At 46.6% G+C, this 15,860-nt stretch overlaps 1 protein-coding gene across 2 annotated transcripts in view; it reads right to left on the minus strand.

Moving 5' to 3' along the window:
* Positions 1-15,860, minus strand: part of LOC122384317 (nephrin-like) — a 154,770-nt gene that overhangs the window by 129,390 nt on the left and 9,520 nt on the right. The window lies entirely within an intron of this gene.

Genomic DNA, 15,860 nt, shown 5'->3' on the forward strand with positions numbered 1-15,860 from the left:
TCTGAATGTAGATACAATATGAGGTGGTAAGGTGAAAGCAAACAGGTATTCCCCAGCTACCTAAAGGCGTAGTATTGCATCTATCTCATGTAAATATATAACACATCTGCATGCATAGTTTCATAAATACAGGGTGACACAAAAAAGCGGTCATCACCAAAATTCGAATAACTTCGGAAGTTTTGTTCAGATCATCACCAAACTTCGGCCACTTTAGGTCACACCTATGTAGCATACATCCACCAAGTTTCAAGTCTTCACTACGAATGCTTTTAGTACAGTGTGTGTTTTACGGACGCTCCACAATGTGCTCCAGGTGAGCGCCCCGGCGCTGCAGGGCGTAGGCACACCTGCATCCGGCGGGCAAAGTTGCCGATAACCCGATAAGAATAACGTTTTAGGGGTAGCACACCCCCTGAGCACTGTCTCCAGAGACCATTGCACTATGTAAAGTGCACAGCCATCGGGTTATCGACAACTTTGCCCGCCGGATGCAAGTGTGCCTACGCCCTGCAGCGCCGTGGCGCTCACCTGGAGCACATTGTGGAGCGTCAGTAAAACACACACTGTACTAAAAGCATTCGTAGTGAAGACTTGAAACTTGGTGGATGTATGCTACATAGGTGTGACCTTAAGTGGCCGAAGTTTGGTGATGATTACGGAGCGAGCGAAGCGAGCGGAGTCTTTCCTTAGATTAACGGAAATTTCTGAGTATGAGCGGCCGGCCGGCCGTGGGGACGCTCTTCAAAAGCTAATATCTTAGGAACGGGACATCCGATTGACAAGCGGTCTTCTTTACTGAATGTCACTTGGACGTAAAAGTTCTGTGGTATGATGGCCACCATGCGTTCTTGCCAACCAACGCACGTGGCGCGTGGTAAAGTTGGACATTTTTTAAGAACCCCCAAAATTGCAACCTCAATAACTGCACAACGGTTGGGCTGATTGAATTGAAACTCGGCACACAGTTAGGTCTCCATCAGATAATTCATCTGCATGTGTTAAGGTTGGGGTGCTGCTGCACGTGCGCACGTGCAGGGGTCGTTTCCAGATCTCGAGAACGGCTGGACCGATGGCGCTCAAATTTGGTACACGGTTAGGGACCAGGGGCCGTATTCACGTCGATCATTTTCGTAAGAATTTTCTTAAGTTTGACCTACTTCTTAAGTAAATTTTTTTAATCACGTGAACTCCGTCGATAAAAACTTACGAAGTGTCGACGTGAATACCAAATTATACTTACGAAAGAAAATCGACTTACGAAGTCGACGTGAATACGGCCCCAGTTAGTAGGGTGCCGTGCACAAGTCAGTTGGGACCGATTTTGCACGTGCGCACGTGCAGGGTGCCGCTTCCAGATCTCGAGAACGGCTAGGCCGATTGTGCTCAAATTTGGCACATCGCTAGAGACCAGTTAGTAGGGTGCCGTGCACAAGTCAGTTGGAGGTACCCCTCGAAATTTCGCACGTGCAAGGCCCACCCTCTCGCTCGCTCCGTTAGTCGCCCCATAAGGCGTTATACTGGTCTAAATAGAACTTCCGAAGTTATTCGAAATTTGGTGATGACCGTTTTTTTTTGTGTCACCCTTTCATACCATCTGATTTGACTGGCCGGGAGTAAAGGCCGCAACACAGCTTTTAAGCTCGCAAATCGCGTCTCGCTTCTCCCATTGCAATGCATGGCATATTTTCAGCTCCCAACACGCAGGTCGTCTCGCTTTTACGCCGCCAAATCACGCCGGATCCCGCTGGGAAAACGCGAGCGAAACGCGAGCGAAACGCAAGCAAAATCAGTCCGGCGCGAGTTGCAAGCTGAAAAGTTGAATCTGTTTCAACTTTTCAGCTTCTCTGCTCGCGAAATGCAAGCGTAAAAGCGTCAGTAACCATGGAAACCAAATAAAGCACCTTGGCTTACGCCAATTTTAACTAAATACCGGCGTGGTCTCCTGCTTTCAGCACATCGGTATTCATTTGACTGACAATTTTATACGTAAAATGTATTAAATTGTTTAGTTTTTATGTTTCGATGTTTAAAGAAATCTGAACACGTATCTTGTACTGCGGTCAACATAAAATGAGGAATCCGTGGATTTTTCCCCTTCGTAATTTTCTTCAAATTCAGTACCTACCTAAAACATAAATTTGATTAGAAAATGGTAACTTTTACTTTAGTTCGAAAAATTATATGCCTGGCATGTAAATTTCGGGCTGTAGACAAATTTTGACATTGTGGTCCCATTGCTTAGATGTTCAGCGTTTTCAAGAGTAATTTCATATATTTCCGTAAAACCATAACTACTTTGTAGACAAAACTTTTCAGAGTGGCAATGCGGGGTAATTTTGCCGGTGCTAGTGGAACAGCTTTGACGGTGCTCTCAGGATCGCTAAGCTGGAACGGCCGACTTGATAAGCAGTAGCGGCGAAACACCTTCAATTAAGGGGGGGTACTGCCCATTCTTTCCATGCAACACCCATAGGGCTAATGTTAAAATGGCAAAATCAAGGGGGGCACGGTGCCCCTGTGCTTTCCCCCCGTTCCCGTTTCCGACGCCTATGTAATGATAAGGTCGTCGCACCGAGCTGGTTGGGTTTATAGCCGTTGGCGGTGGCATTGCGGCACAGTCTGTCTCCTAGGGGCTCATCAAGACACTGCGCAAAGCAGCACGACGAAGTTGCTAGGGCTCTGCTGAGCAGAGCAGTCTGCTCAAACCAAACTGATAGTCACATCTCCAGCTAGTAAACACTATTAACAACTCGTTTGCAGACATCGGAGACCTATGAGATGTGAAGATTTGAGACTGAGTTGAGTTATTTCTTCGATTGCTAAGAATTTTTTAATTGAAATTAGTCGATTAGGTATTTCCTTACTAGAATAAACAGTTAACGTTTTTCTCACCACAAATAAAATGCATATGTTTGATTTAGAAGTGTATGCTAAGGAAGCACATTTTCAATTGTGCAGGAAAATGCTGAAATAAGACCTGAGTCAAAATCATTCGAAGATAAGTCCGACATCGAGTCAGCCTAAAAATGCGTAAAAGACACATGCCATTGCTGGCGCTGAAGCTGACTTGCCCGTAGCATAAAACCCAGGCCTCAAATTAACACCGGCCAAATTGCTCTACCCCACCGGCCAAATAACCCTGCTAGCGGGGCAATTTAACTGCTTTGCAGACCTTTGTAGAACGACAAAATTCAGCCATAAGTAGTTGCTCTATCATTTTCAGCTTGCTGTATAAGAAAGTAAAATGAATGCTACACCTGCCAGCCTTGAGAGAGTGCAGAAGTATGTCGCCAGTTTCGAGCTACAGCGCTTCCTAAAAAAGCGGCCAAATTACCCCATCCTCCCCTACCAAAAAAAAAAAAACGAATCCGCTTCTTGGGCCACTTGACCTGCCTCAGAGGTCACCGGTTGTCTTGGGACCTTGAAATCGGGTACCAATCGCTGCGTCTCGTAATGGCGCACACGCTCGTTTTAGCAAAGTTACTCTTGCGTTAACTTGACTCGGGGCCAGCCTTGTTTCGTAGGCTGAACCACAAATAGGGGCGTGGTAAGCTTCAAAAATATGTCAAGGCATTTTGGAAATAAGCTTAAAAAGACCCATAGCCAACGCAAGATATTGCAGGGTATTGGTCATTTGGGTCATGACATGACCTGAAGAACAATGTCATATATCCGAAACCAAAAACCATAGAACATTGCAATTTTAATTGGACGCTGAGAAAGGATAGAGAAGCAGCTATGCGAAAAATCAGGGTTCTAGCTTTTAAAATATTTAGTTCAGAGCAGTAAAAACTACCTGGGGGTGGTAACCACCGCCATGTGCGGGCGAGGGCTAAGTGGTTTCGTAGAAAACCGAGAGGAATTTCATCCAACTTCCAAATTATGCCGTGATTTAGCTACAATTCAATCCTGTTGTTGAATCTCCCACTTATTTTTTTTATTCTGTAGGCATTAAACACTTTGCGTTTGTAAATTTATAGGCTGTTCTCCATTTTTGACAAAATAATGAAAATATCATGAGCAACACGTTTACTCGAAAACAAGACTGCAATGCCATGTTAACCCTCGCCCGCACATGGGGGGAGGAGGTGGTTGCCACCCTCCCCCCCCCCCCCAGGTAGTTTTTCTGCTCTGCACTAACATTTTTAGAGCTAAAAGCCTGATTTCGTATAGCTGCTCCTCTATCCATTCTTGATGTCCACTGAAAAATTTTAAGTTCCTGTGGTTTTTGGTTTTGGAGATATGACCTTGTTCTTCAGGTCATGTCATGACCCAAATGACAAATACTTAATATCTTGCGTTGGCTATGGGTCATGTGAGCTTTTGACACCTTGATTTTGGCCTGTTTTGCCAGTCTTACCTTCCACCTATCATGGAACATGTTGTTCGACGATGTATAGATGTCAAGGTCAGGGTCAAGGTCAACATGTCATTTAAAATCATTGCGATATAGGCTAGCTGAATTTACTTTTCGTGAAGTTTCTTTGACTGTATTTTTGGTAAAACCTTCTCATTTCATGATCTCATTTAATATGGACACATAAACAATCGGTGCACACATCAGTATACCTACACACAGACACTCACAGACATGCAAACACATATCATTGACCTTGACCTAACTTGACCTGAAAGGACCTCAGTAGCAAAAACCTGGTCGGATAGTGTGATAAAGAGGTTCTAACTGGCTTGGCACCACAAAACGGCATTGTCATCGCCCATCGGTACCTATATGATGAGCAGCGCACTTGATATCCAACGGTGACCCAAACAGCAATATTTTTTAGTTTGACCTGACCTGGAAGGTCAATGACTGACCTGAGAAGGTAAAACTGGGTATCATTGGATTTGTCTCTTCCCAAAGAATCTTTTTGGTCCCTACCACGAAGCTCTATCTCCAACAGGAACGAAATGGCGCGGGAGGATGGCACCCCCCCCCCTCCATGTGCGTTCTAGGATGGGAAAATGGCATGTGCGGGCGAGGGTTAAGTATATCCTGTGATTTGCATAACGCAAAAGGAGAAACATGTAGTTTACTTACGGATGGTAATCGTTGGATTATTAGATTGAATGAATTGCTAGATTAGATTGAACGATAACAGTTGTTAGATTTGCAAGAGCGGTGTTGTATTCGTTTGAAAAACTTCTGAACAACCGATTGTGACCATGATACGTGGCAAACAAATACTGACTAAAATACTAAAATTGACTGAACAAATTATAGTTAAGTTCCAATGTGGCATGATGAACTACCTGTGTGGCATGGCATCAACTGTTTTTAAGGAATTTCCTACAAAAGAAAGTAACTTTTAACCTGTGCTGATTTTAATCAATGATCGAGGAGAAGGTCATTTAAAATATCAAACCTAAAAAATTTTCATCGAAAGAACGCCGCATAAAATTTTGTCATGAAACAGACGCATTGATATGCTAAGATGTCACGTGCAAAGGTCAAGTGCAATCAAAAATCAACGCGTTTCAGCCGCGATTTGGGAGCGCAAAGCGTTTTCCAAGCGGGACGCGTTTTCGACGCGGGTTGTGAGCTGAATTGCTAGTGAAAACACAGCGGACGAAGCGATTTCCGCGCTTGACGCGAGTTCGACGCGATTTGCAAGCGAGTGCTGTGTTCCGGCCTTAAACATGCAAGCCGGTCACTGCGCAGCATGACCCTTGCTCGAAGCACTATCGCGACTGACCGGCGTGTCTTCACTCGGGCCCCAGATACACTTTCCATTTTGGCCTCATGTGGGCGCCTCACATCATATCTTGCCGGCTCCCCGGGCTACAAACCTGCTCGTGAGCGGCAGGAATGGCACGAGATGTTTGGCGAGCGTCGGCTCACGCGGTTATCGGGCGCGCGATCGCAGGCACGCGGCCGGTAGCACCGCCGGCCAGTGGCAGAGGCGGTGGTGGGGTCTGTTTTATGGGGCCGGCGGAGAGAGAGAGAGAGAGAGAGAGAGAGAGAGAGAGAGAGAGAGAGAGAGAGAGAGAGAGGGGGGGGAGAGCAAGAGGGAGAGAAAGAGAGAGGAGGGAGAGCAAGAGGGAGAGAGAGAGAGAGAGAGAGAGAGAGAGAGAGAGAGAGAGAGAGAGAGAGAGAGAGAGAGAGAGAGAGAGATCCTTGCTCACCACGATATGTGAGCTTAGTCAGTGAGTTGCAGTATGGCGATGGTAGTGCACGATAACTATGTTGGCAGTTCATTGGAGTGGACCTGGGAAAATTCACGTAGTATATAGTTGTGTTTGTAAGTTGTCCAATGCTGGCTGGATCTCATTTTTTTATCATATCCCTCCTCCCACTTCCCTTGAAATGTTCCCTTATTTGACGGCCGTCGGTTTCAATACGTCAGTATGCTCGTCGCGTCTCTTCGTGATTACCTCTCCATGTGGTTTGGAATATGTCCATCGCCCGTTGTGCCATCTGATCCATCCTATCTTCGAACTAGTCACCGCCAGGGATTTCAGTCCAGTTAAAGCTTTTTCTTTGTAACCTAATATGCTGCTTCGACACTCGCCTTAGCTGACCGAAATAGTTTTAAATCAGTAACACTAAAATGTGATGAGACCCAAAAAAAACATAACAAACAACACGCAACTCGGTTAGAAGGCACTTGGATGATTATGTGAGCATTGTTCACAGCTTGTCTATACAAGTATACGATTGGTATATATAAAATGGTTAGTTATATAAGAGATAATAGAGGCTGGCGCAAGTCGCAACGCTCAGCGTGGCAGATGGCGCGTCAGTAATGAGTTGCTTGTTAAGCTGGTAATTAGACTTAGCATGTCAAGCGTGAACATTTAGCGTAAGGACGAAAAGGGATGTCGTCATGAGATTGTTACCACGGCAGAATAATGAAGGCTGCGCCATAAATCGCGATCACAGCACCTGTCAGTTTTACAGCACCACCATGCCAACTGGTCCAAAGGTGCCGATATTTTATCAGCCAAAATAACAACCCAGATATCCCGCGCCCCACTGGGGTCTGCGTATAACTCGCCCTACTGGGGGGGGGGGGGGGCTCTCCATAGCCCCCTTCCTAACTCCGAAACTACTGGGCCAATCGTCAAAATTCAAACGGCGTCTGATAGCCCCGGAAACACTGTCGAACAAAACCTAACTTCATTGACCTCCAGGTCAACGATGACGTCACAGGTCAGGTCAAAGTAAAAATTATTAGCATTTTGGCTTGTTCACATTTTGGGCTCTGGCCGCCGTCTTACAAGTCAGATCAGGCTCATTTTTGGATCACACACTCGGGAACAGATGCTCTAGATACCTTAAGGGTACCAAACTCGTACTTTGATTTTCAGGTCAGGGTCCCGGTCAGGTCATCACAGGTCACGGAAATAATATATCATGCGTCGGTCACGTGACACATGTTTTATGGTCCATTTAGGCCATAGATTTCGAATATTTGATGTCGTCTTTGTCATTCGAGGTCATTTTGAGTCGAATGTAGCTTAGGTCAGGTCACTTTCAGGTCAAAAAGGTCAAGTTTTGAAGTTAATTTTTTTCAACAAAAAATGTGTCTATTGGATGCAGTTTGAGCTCAGGAACACGATGGTGCTATTTATATTGGTGTACGATGTTAAATACGTACTGAAAAATTGATTTGAAAAGTTAATGATTGTGAATTTTTTGCAATAATGCGTATAACTTGGCCATTTTTGAAGATATTTAGCTAAAACGTGCTAGAGCTAGTCATAAGCATGCGTTTTGTCACATATATTCTGGGTTTTTCGAAAGTCAAAAACTTTTTGAAAAAAAAAATATAAAAATATAATTTTTGAATATTATTATATAAAATTTTCGAAGTTTTCAACATTTTGACAATCCGAGACAGCAGTTTGATAGCGCAGTCAATTATGTGTCCTTTCATGCAAAGAAATTGGATCTAGCTTAAAAAGTTAAAAACTGAGCTCTTGGGAGCGATTGCCGTGGTTCAATGTTTTGCGTCGAAATCGGCTGAACATGATGTCACTCTGACGTCATTTCCGGCCGACCTATGGTAGCTACGAAGTTCAAATTTTGACACAAGGTGTCAAAGTGATGCAGCCGAAGGTACTGAAAGTTTGGCATCAATACGTCAAGTGATTTGGAAGTTATTACAAAAAACTGGAGGGGGCTATGAATAGCCCCCCCCCCCCCAGTGGGGCGCGGGATATAGCACCTGTGTACATACCTGAAAATGTCATCGCCTGCTCAGTGCTCAGCCACGGCAGCTCTGCTTGATGTGTTGCAAACAACATTTGGAATGCGGATGCTTTGAACGTGGCGGAGTTTTCATTACACATTCAATGAGTGATTCGTGCATGATTGCATCAACCCTGCATGCATTTGACAGTCATATCCTAACCATATTTACCCGTAGGGACAGGATTGGATTTTATAGCTGTCGTTTCATCATGCAGGAGATTGTACGTAGAACAACATTTCAGCTATTCACTTTGCATGCGATTCTAATGGATATTAGCTGGTTAAGGCATGCTTTTGTTTTTATGAAAAGCATTTTAACGGAATAGTTCTTTCATCGCCTTAGCGTTAAGCGACAAAATAGGATTTTGTAACATACCTATTGATTGGTTGATTGATTGATTTGTTTATTTATCTTTTTATATAAGACTATTTTTATGTTAAAATGTGATTATTGATAATGCTTTTTATTGAGAACCTGCTGCATGATCAGTGACACTGATTAAATGTTACACATTAATGTGCGAAGCCTATAGTGGAAGTCCATGATCCTCGATTTGTGTAGAAATAGTGACGTAGGTACTTATCTGTGCTACCGCCTGCGATTGACTACATAGACGAAGTAATGTTGCAAGTTGATGTGGTACAGGGCGGGTCAATAAGGTAATTCCTCCATTTGTGGTTATCTGTTCGTAGATGATACACTGTCACAGCTCATATCGTGCCATATTTTGATGCTAGCCAGTGTTTCCCAGTATGCAAAGTTGCTATGGTCTTTCGTGACTTTCACTTTATGCATGATTCACCAATAGTATTTACATTCAAATACAGCGATAATAACTTTATACATCACGCGAGCAGGCTTGAAAAAAATAGGGCACCAGAGCACGATAAAAGAGTGCAGTGAATATGTAAGAGACTATGTACACACAAAAACAACTCCTAAAACAGTTAACCCGCGAGTTGCTGGGGGGGGGGGGGCGTTAAACGCCCCCACTTTTTTTGCCGAGCCATAGCATAAAAACGGCGCGCCGCGGGCGCGCCAAATTTTGGGTACCTGTAGGGAATTGATGGAAATTTATAGTGACAAAGTTTCAAAAAAATCGGTCGGAAATTTTTTGAGATATCGAGGTTTTAGTGACGTCATGATTTCTGAGTTTTCGACCAAAAACGGCATATGTTCAAAAAATCATATAAAATCACAGAATAGACATATAGACATGCCGTAAACGCCATTAGACTGCCAATACCATGAACAATCAAATGGCTATCTCCGATTATTGATTATCGTTCCGCATTTTCCCAAATCTTGAACTGAATCTTGGCAATTTCTCGTGACTACTTCACGACCATGATACATGAATTTCTTAAATTGAACTTTTTGAGCCAACCACGTACACATGTGATAAAATGAATGTCACCATCGTGTTCTACGCTCCAAATTACCCATAAAACATGTGTCACAGGTTGCGAATATCAGTTTTTATTTTCGGGGATATGTGCCTACCCGGTTGACCTGACCTTGACCCTGACCTATGCTTGACTGACCCCTACATGGAGCTGACACTCTTGTAGGCCTTACATGATGGATTGTGCACCGTTTTGACAGAGTCTATGACGAGAGGCGCCCATTGCGAAGCCCTGAAGTCTATGCTACTGAAAGCCCGATTTCAGGTGTTTGACCTGACCTTGACCCGACCTGTGACCTCAAAGTTCAACTTAAAGGAAGACTGCCACCTTCAAAAAGTTTTCTCAGATCGGCCTATGATTTATTCCCTGGACAAAACAAAATTTTAGAATTCACCTGACAAAGCATCATCACGTGAATCGCGAAAAAAAATTGTCGATTATCATACAATTATCAATCGGTTAATGTCTAGCGACAATGTTTACACATCACTAGACTTCAAGGTCATAAGATTACTACATTTTATTTGAAAAAGTAAGGTATTTTATGATTTACTAATATATGATTTCATAAGAAATTGGCCATGTTTAATTTATTTTGCATTTTTAAGTTCGTAAAACATTTAAAAATCATGGCTCATTTGGAATGGGTCTGGCCCATGTTAAACCCCATTTCCCACACTTTTTTGGAAAAAATGAACTACTGAATATGTAAGTTTAACTTTTATTTTGACACTCCAAAATTCTTCTCTGATCTCGAAACAATCAAAGTTTTGACATATATTTACCAAAAGATAAGAAAATTCATGTTTCAAAGTTATCGATAAACAGTAGAGATGTCGGTTTTCTTGGACTAAAAAAATGGCATCAAACTGAACTTTGGTCTCCGATTTCTCGCAAACGGGTTCGAATTTCGGAAAACCGACTTCAGTCTGGGACATAGGTGGCTCAGCTCTAGTGAAAACCGTTTTGTGGAAAAAAGGTGGCAGTCTACCTTTAAAAGTACTCATCTGAAGCGTCTCGTCGCGTTCTTTCGTTTGCCGCCTCGTGCGTTTCGCTGCGCCTATTGGTTCTCGAGTTATCGGCTGGGGGCGTTTAACGCCCCCCCCCCCCCAGCAAACGGTGGGTGGCGAAATACCCCAGCAACTGCCGGGTTAAAAAGATCGATTGTCGTTTAGGTGTTACCTCGTAAAAGGAGTGAAAGATGTCCTTAGCATTTATTATTTTCAGCTGTTTTTACTTTCTATAACATGGAAAGAATGTCACTAAATCGGTCGTCACTTCAGTTGAATTTAATTCTGTGTTACTTCATTGATAAATTATCACGCCAACACATAACACTTCCTTTCACCTAAAACATTACCATGGCTTGTGTCCTACCCCACTCGGTACACGCCATCGAAAATGTTTCAACATGTCCCAATTACTCTATCTACAGCGTCTCCAGCCGACTGCAACCAGGTATTCTCCTTTCACCCTATAATGTGCACCATTCCTCCCCCACCATTTCACCAAACCTCTCCCATTCCTCAATGCTGGGTGGAGCGGGTAACTCCCTGCCCCTAACGACCCCCTCCTACGTAACGGCTACAATCACCGCATCTCAGTCCCGGCGATCCGGGATTTGGCACGGGGCTCCGGAGAGGCAAATTGGGCTAAGTCGTCTGACGAGAGCTCGAGATGATCAATTGGCACACATATTTCAGAAAAACACATAGTTCAGAAAACCATGCACAGTTGCACAGTATGTAGTACCACGACAAACGAATTTTAGACTAGACTATGACCTGTTTCATCCACTCAACGAATCCATTGATGAATTAGCCCTTAGTTTCCGCAGTTCCTCGTAAACCACCTCTCCTCTCTCCTATATCTCCATTCTCCTCTCTGTTCATCTTTTCCCGTTGATCCGCAGGCTTCATCGACCGAGCTGATGAGACCGTGAAGAACGCGGCTTACCTTGGGGAGGAGCGGGGGAGGACGGCGGGGCACCGATACCGTACCGACATCGATTGACCCCGTGCGCGATCCAGGGCACGGAGGAGGGCGCTTTGTGTAACTGGATTAGCACGGCACGGCCATAAGTCTAGCGGCGGTGTAAAGAACGACAACATCTGCCTGGCGCGGGCTCGGCAGGTGAGACAGTCTGCAGCTGGGATGGTCGTCCGCCCCACGAGTGAAACGGCCAGCAGTTGGGTCTCTCGACGGTCCGTCAGAGGTAGAATGCCGAATGGCGGATTCGGCGATGGAGGAGGAGCTGTAGGGACGAGAAATGCTGCAGTGAAGACTTAGAGAGACGGAGGCGGTGGGAGCCTGGTGGCGGTTCGGACACGATTGAAACCCGGATCATAGTGTGGTGGCACACCTCCCATCGCTACATGAAATACAGCCGATGTCGCGCGGCGCCCGGACACCCCATTGCCATGCGCGGTGTGCACAAAGTACAGTCCCGCCGGAGCCGCGGCGGCGGAACGTCGCGTCCCTGGCGCCCACAGGGCCACCAGTCTCCCACGGCTGCACGCTGCTGGCAGTTATGGGTGTCCCGTGCGCCGCATATACGGCGGAAATGGCGTCCAGTTGCGATGGCCCCGGCCCGGTGCGACCCGCTCCCCGCAGCTGCCCGCAGAGTCTAACGTGTGGCTCAATATTTAACTGTCCACCTGAGTGACGGTAACGTTCAGCTCACGGCAGGTGGAGCTCTATTGGCCCGTTTATCTGCGAGCGTATTTATTTTGCTTCAGAGTTTATATGGGGTGGTATGTGTCCGTTGCAAACGACGCATGCTTAGGTGGTCGCAGACTAATATATTTGGGGATTGATAAGGCCACCGTCGGATGATCAGACAATCAAAATACAGAAAGACCAGGTGAAATATCAGGTAGAGTGAATTATTATACCATTGCACATAACACAAATAAGATGAATAAGATAAATGTGCCCGTTTTGTGCAAACATTTTATCTTGATTCAATCTTCCCTGGGGAGATTTATTCCCTGCCGGAAGCAAGTTTTACAAATGTGCGAACGTTACGTTGCAACCACATATGACGCGATAAATAACAAAGTGCAACAGCCGATGATTGCTTGGTGTATTTACAGCAGCACACCAATTCACCCTTCGATGTCGCAAACTTGGAGTTGTCGTAATCATAGAGTAGACAGCCAATGACGAATGGTGCGCTCTGCACACTGATGAGAAATTCCTACTTAATTTATGAGTGGCCGTACAAACCTGAGCACACCAGCGACAAGTGGATTTCTGCTCCGTTCTGCACCTTCCTCGAACGCTCTACTAGCGCCCTATGTAAATCGAGTTGGAAACTCTCCGTAAAGCACGACGCAGCCAGTGCGCGTCTGTTAGTGGCTCCCCAGCCGTTCTCACGGAGTTCATTTGGTCAGGGGACTAGGCCGAACAGGTCACTGTGCCTAATTAGGACACGGTTTACCACCGGCAGGCGACGAGAACACGTCTCCAGGCAATCCTTAGTGTCGGTGACTTCGGTCCAGACAGCTATGTCACGAAGAACAGAGTATGTCACGAGACCAGGGTCTGTCACGGAGATCTCATCTGTCACGAAGGCCAGAGGCTGTCACAAGACTGTCAGTGAGTCCGCCGCTCACATGCCTTTCTATATAATGTGGTGGCTAAATAACCCTCTCTCATTTGATGAGTTCAGAGAGCAATGGTATCAAGACGCATCACCCGACGTTCTGAGAGCCGTGGCCTCTGCAGCGAGTGTGACACAGCACGTTTGACGGCGACGACGTCATCTCGCCGAGTGACGGACGCGGACAGATCGGTCACATCGCCGTCGACGCGCTCCAGTGCACGAGACGGTGTAATTCGACACCGAGTAACACGACGCCCTATCGACGAGTCAGTGGGAGGCTCGCGCGTCAGACGAGCTCAACCGACGACGCAGATACGTCGCGAACGACGCGCAGAAACGTCGCGAACGGCGCGCAGATGTGTCGAGATGTCACCGACTGTGACTTTGTTCAGTCTGCCTGCGGCCTGTCGCCAGTCAATCCACACATCAGGGAGATGGTTTATGGCCGTTTGGTTTGTTCCGGGTGACTGAGTATGGTGAATTGTTTGACTCGTTATCATTTTGAGCTGCTTGGAATGGATTCCGCGTAGAACATTACACAAGGACAGGCGGCTTACGCTTGTTAACTTGTAGATTGCATCGTCGACATTGCTTAGGTGGTTACCAGACAGGTAAAGCATTCCGGCGGTCGACGGACCGCAACCGTGTCTCATGACTGGTTTGTGGTTTGGTCGTGAGGAACAGAGATTTTACAGAGCTGTGTGCCACCAAGTACGTATGTACCCAGTACACACACCACCGTACCGTGGAAGACTGACTGAAAAGAGCAATTATCGTCCTCATCATCACACGATATCCGTCTGCAAATGTTATATTATGTATATCAAATGTATGTTTAGCGACCGACCAACAGATTGGAGTCGAGCGGGCTGGATTCGCCCTGAAGGTGATGCTAATGTCTCATGTCAAACTTGATTTGCTTGGCGAAGGAAACATTACTGAAATAGATATTGGATAACTTTGATGGCTGGGTCGTTTATGTTCCCATGAACATCGATGGGTGATGCGCCAAATTTAGCAGTTTATCATGTATCTGCATAACTTGGTCTGCATGTAAAGTCAGACCGCACCGCATACATAATGCCTACAATGAGCTAATCTGTAACTGAGAAACCCTTCAGCCAGCATAAATTAGTATCGACACCCGACAGTCACAATAATCAGGGCGCTGCAAGATGCAACGAGCTTTCGATACCGTGCCGAACACCATTTTGCATAAACCATTCGATAGAAGACGAGCCTGACATGAATCAAAGCGTTTTCCCATGGTAATCCGATACGTCAATTATGGCGACATTAATGAACATTAAATAACTGCTTTCTTAATTGAAAGTGGACCAACGCGACTGTCGGTATGCCGGGCACGTCTCTGCTCTCTGACAGGAGCACGGACCGGCCATGTTCCTGACCTCACCTGGCGTCCGTTCCGGACCTCGCCCTCCCATCACTCACGGCGAGCCGTTTTTATCCCGCGCGCGCCGCTCGCCCTCAGAGGCACAGCCCGCTATACATATATGAGACACCGTGTCACTACGACGGCCGGTCCTAGTCACAATACCACCGGTTCCATGTCCTCAAATGGACCCGGCACGGGCGCTGCGAGGGACGATCTTATGTGTCATCTCAGGAGAGTGCGGCACACCCAGTCTGAAGAACAGAGCTGTTCTTCGCTCTGTGCTCACAGCTCTGTGCTCAGTGTTCCCTGCCGCCCCCGTGCCGCCTCTTCCTGGTCTGTGACGCTCTGCACACACAACCCCGCACCGCCCGTGAGCAACTTACACGTGGCATGAGCTGCAACATCTAATGCAGCAAACTCTATACAGTATCACTCTATTCAGTGACGCTGCACCGCCCTCGTACCCGCTTCCTGCCCGCCTCTCGACCGCCCCCGCGCTAGGTTTCCGTTAAAATGACCAGCGATTCGCCAATAGAACTTTTGCAACAGCAGACTTCTTCAGCCGGTCGTGTTTACCGACGCTTGCCTATGCATGGCGCGACGCTTCAGTGCTGCAAACGACGGAAGTGCATTAGTTGCAATGCATGGCAGGCGCCCGGGTGGGCTGCCGGTTTCGTGGCACAGTCACGTCCGGTGGGGCCGTCGACCGGCGAGCGACCGGCGAGCGGTGGAAAACGACGAGCGGAGAATGACGAAAAGTGACGAACGGAGGTCAGCGAAGAGCGGAGAAGAGCGACGAAAAGTGACGAGCGGGGACGGCGAGAGGAGCGAGCAGCGAGATGAGATGAGAGCAGTGAGCAAAGAGTGACTAGCAATCGGTAGCGAGCAGCAGCAGCTCAAGCAGAGAGCTCTCGATGATTGGTGAGAGCCGAGAGGTATGAGCTGGAGCGGCAAGTAGTTAATGAGTGGAGGCTATGAGAGGTTACAAACCGGCCGTTCAGTCGGTTCTGATAGCTCTGGTGATAGTCAGTTCGCTCTGATAACGCCGGTCCGGTCTTGCCTGAGGCGAGAAGTGATTAGAAAGGAACACACGACGGGACACGCCAGGTCGTTAGCAAAAAATACGGCGGCGGGAGAGGCGGGGTGGTTCAGTTGGAGACTGGCTGCTAGTCCGGAGAGGTGACATGACCAAGCACTGCAGGAGCTGCGGCTCTCTCTGGCTATCTCCGGCACCATCTGACGTGCAGGAG

This window comes from Amphibalanus amphitrite, unplaced genomic scaffold (assembly GCF_019059575.1).
Source record: "Amphibalanus amphitrite isolate SeventyFive unplaced genomic scaffold, NRLGWU_Aamphi_draft 000186F_arrow, whole genome shotgun sequence".
NCBI classification, from domain to species: Eukaryota; Metazoa; Arthropoda; class Thecostraca; order Balanomorpha; family Balanidae; genus Amphibalanus; species Amphibalanus amphitrite.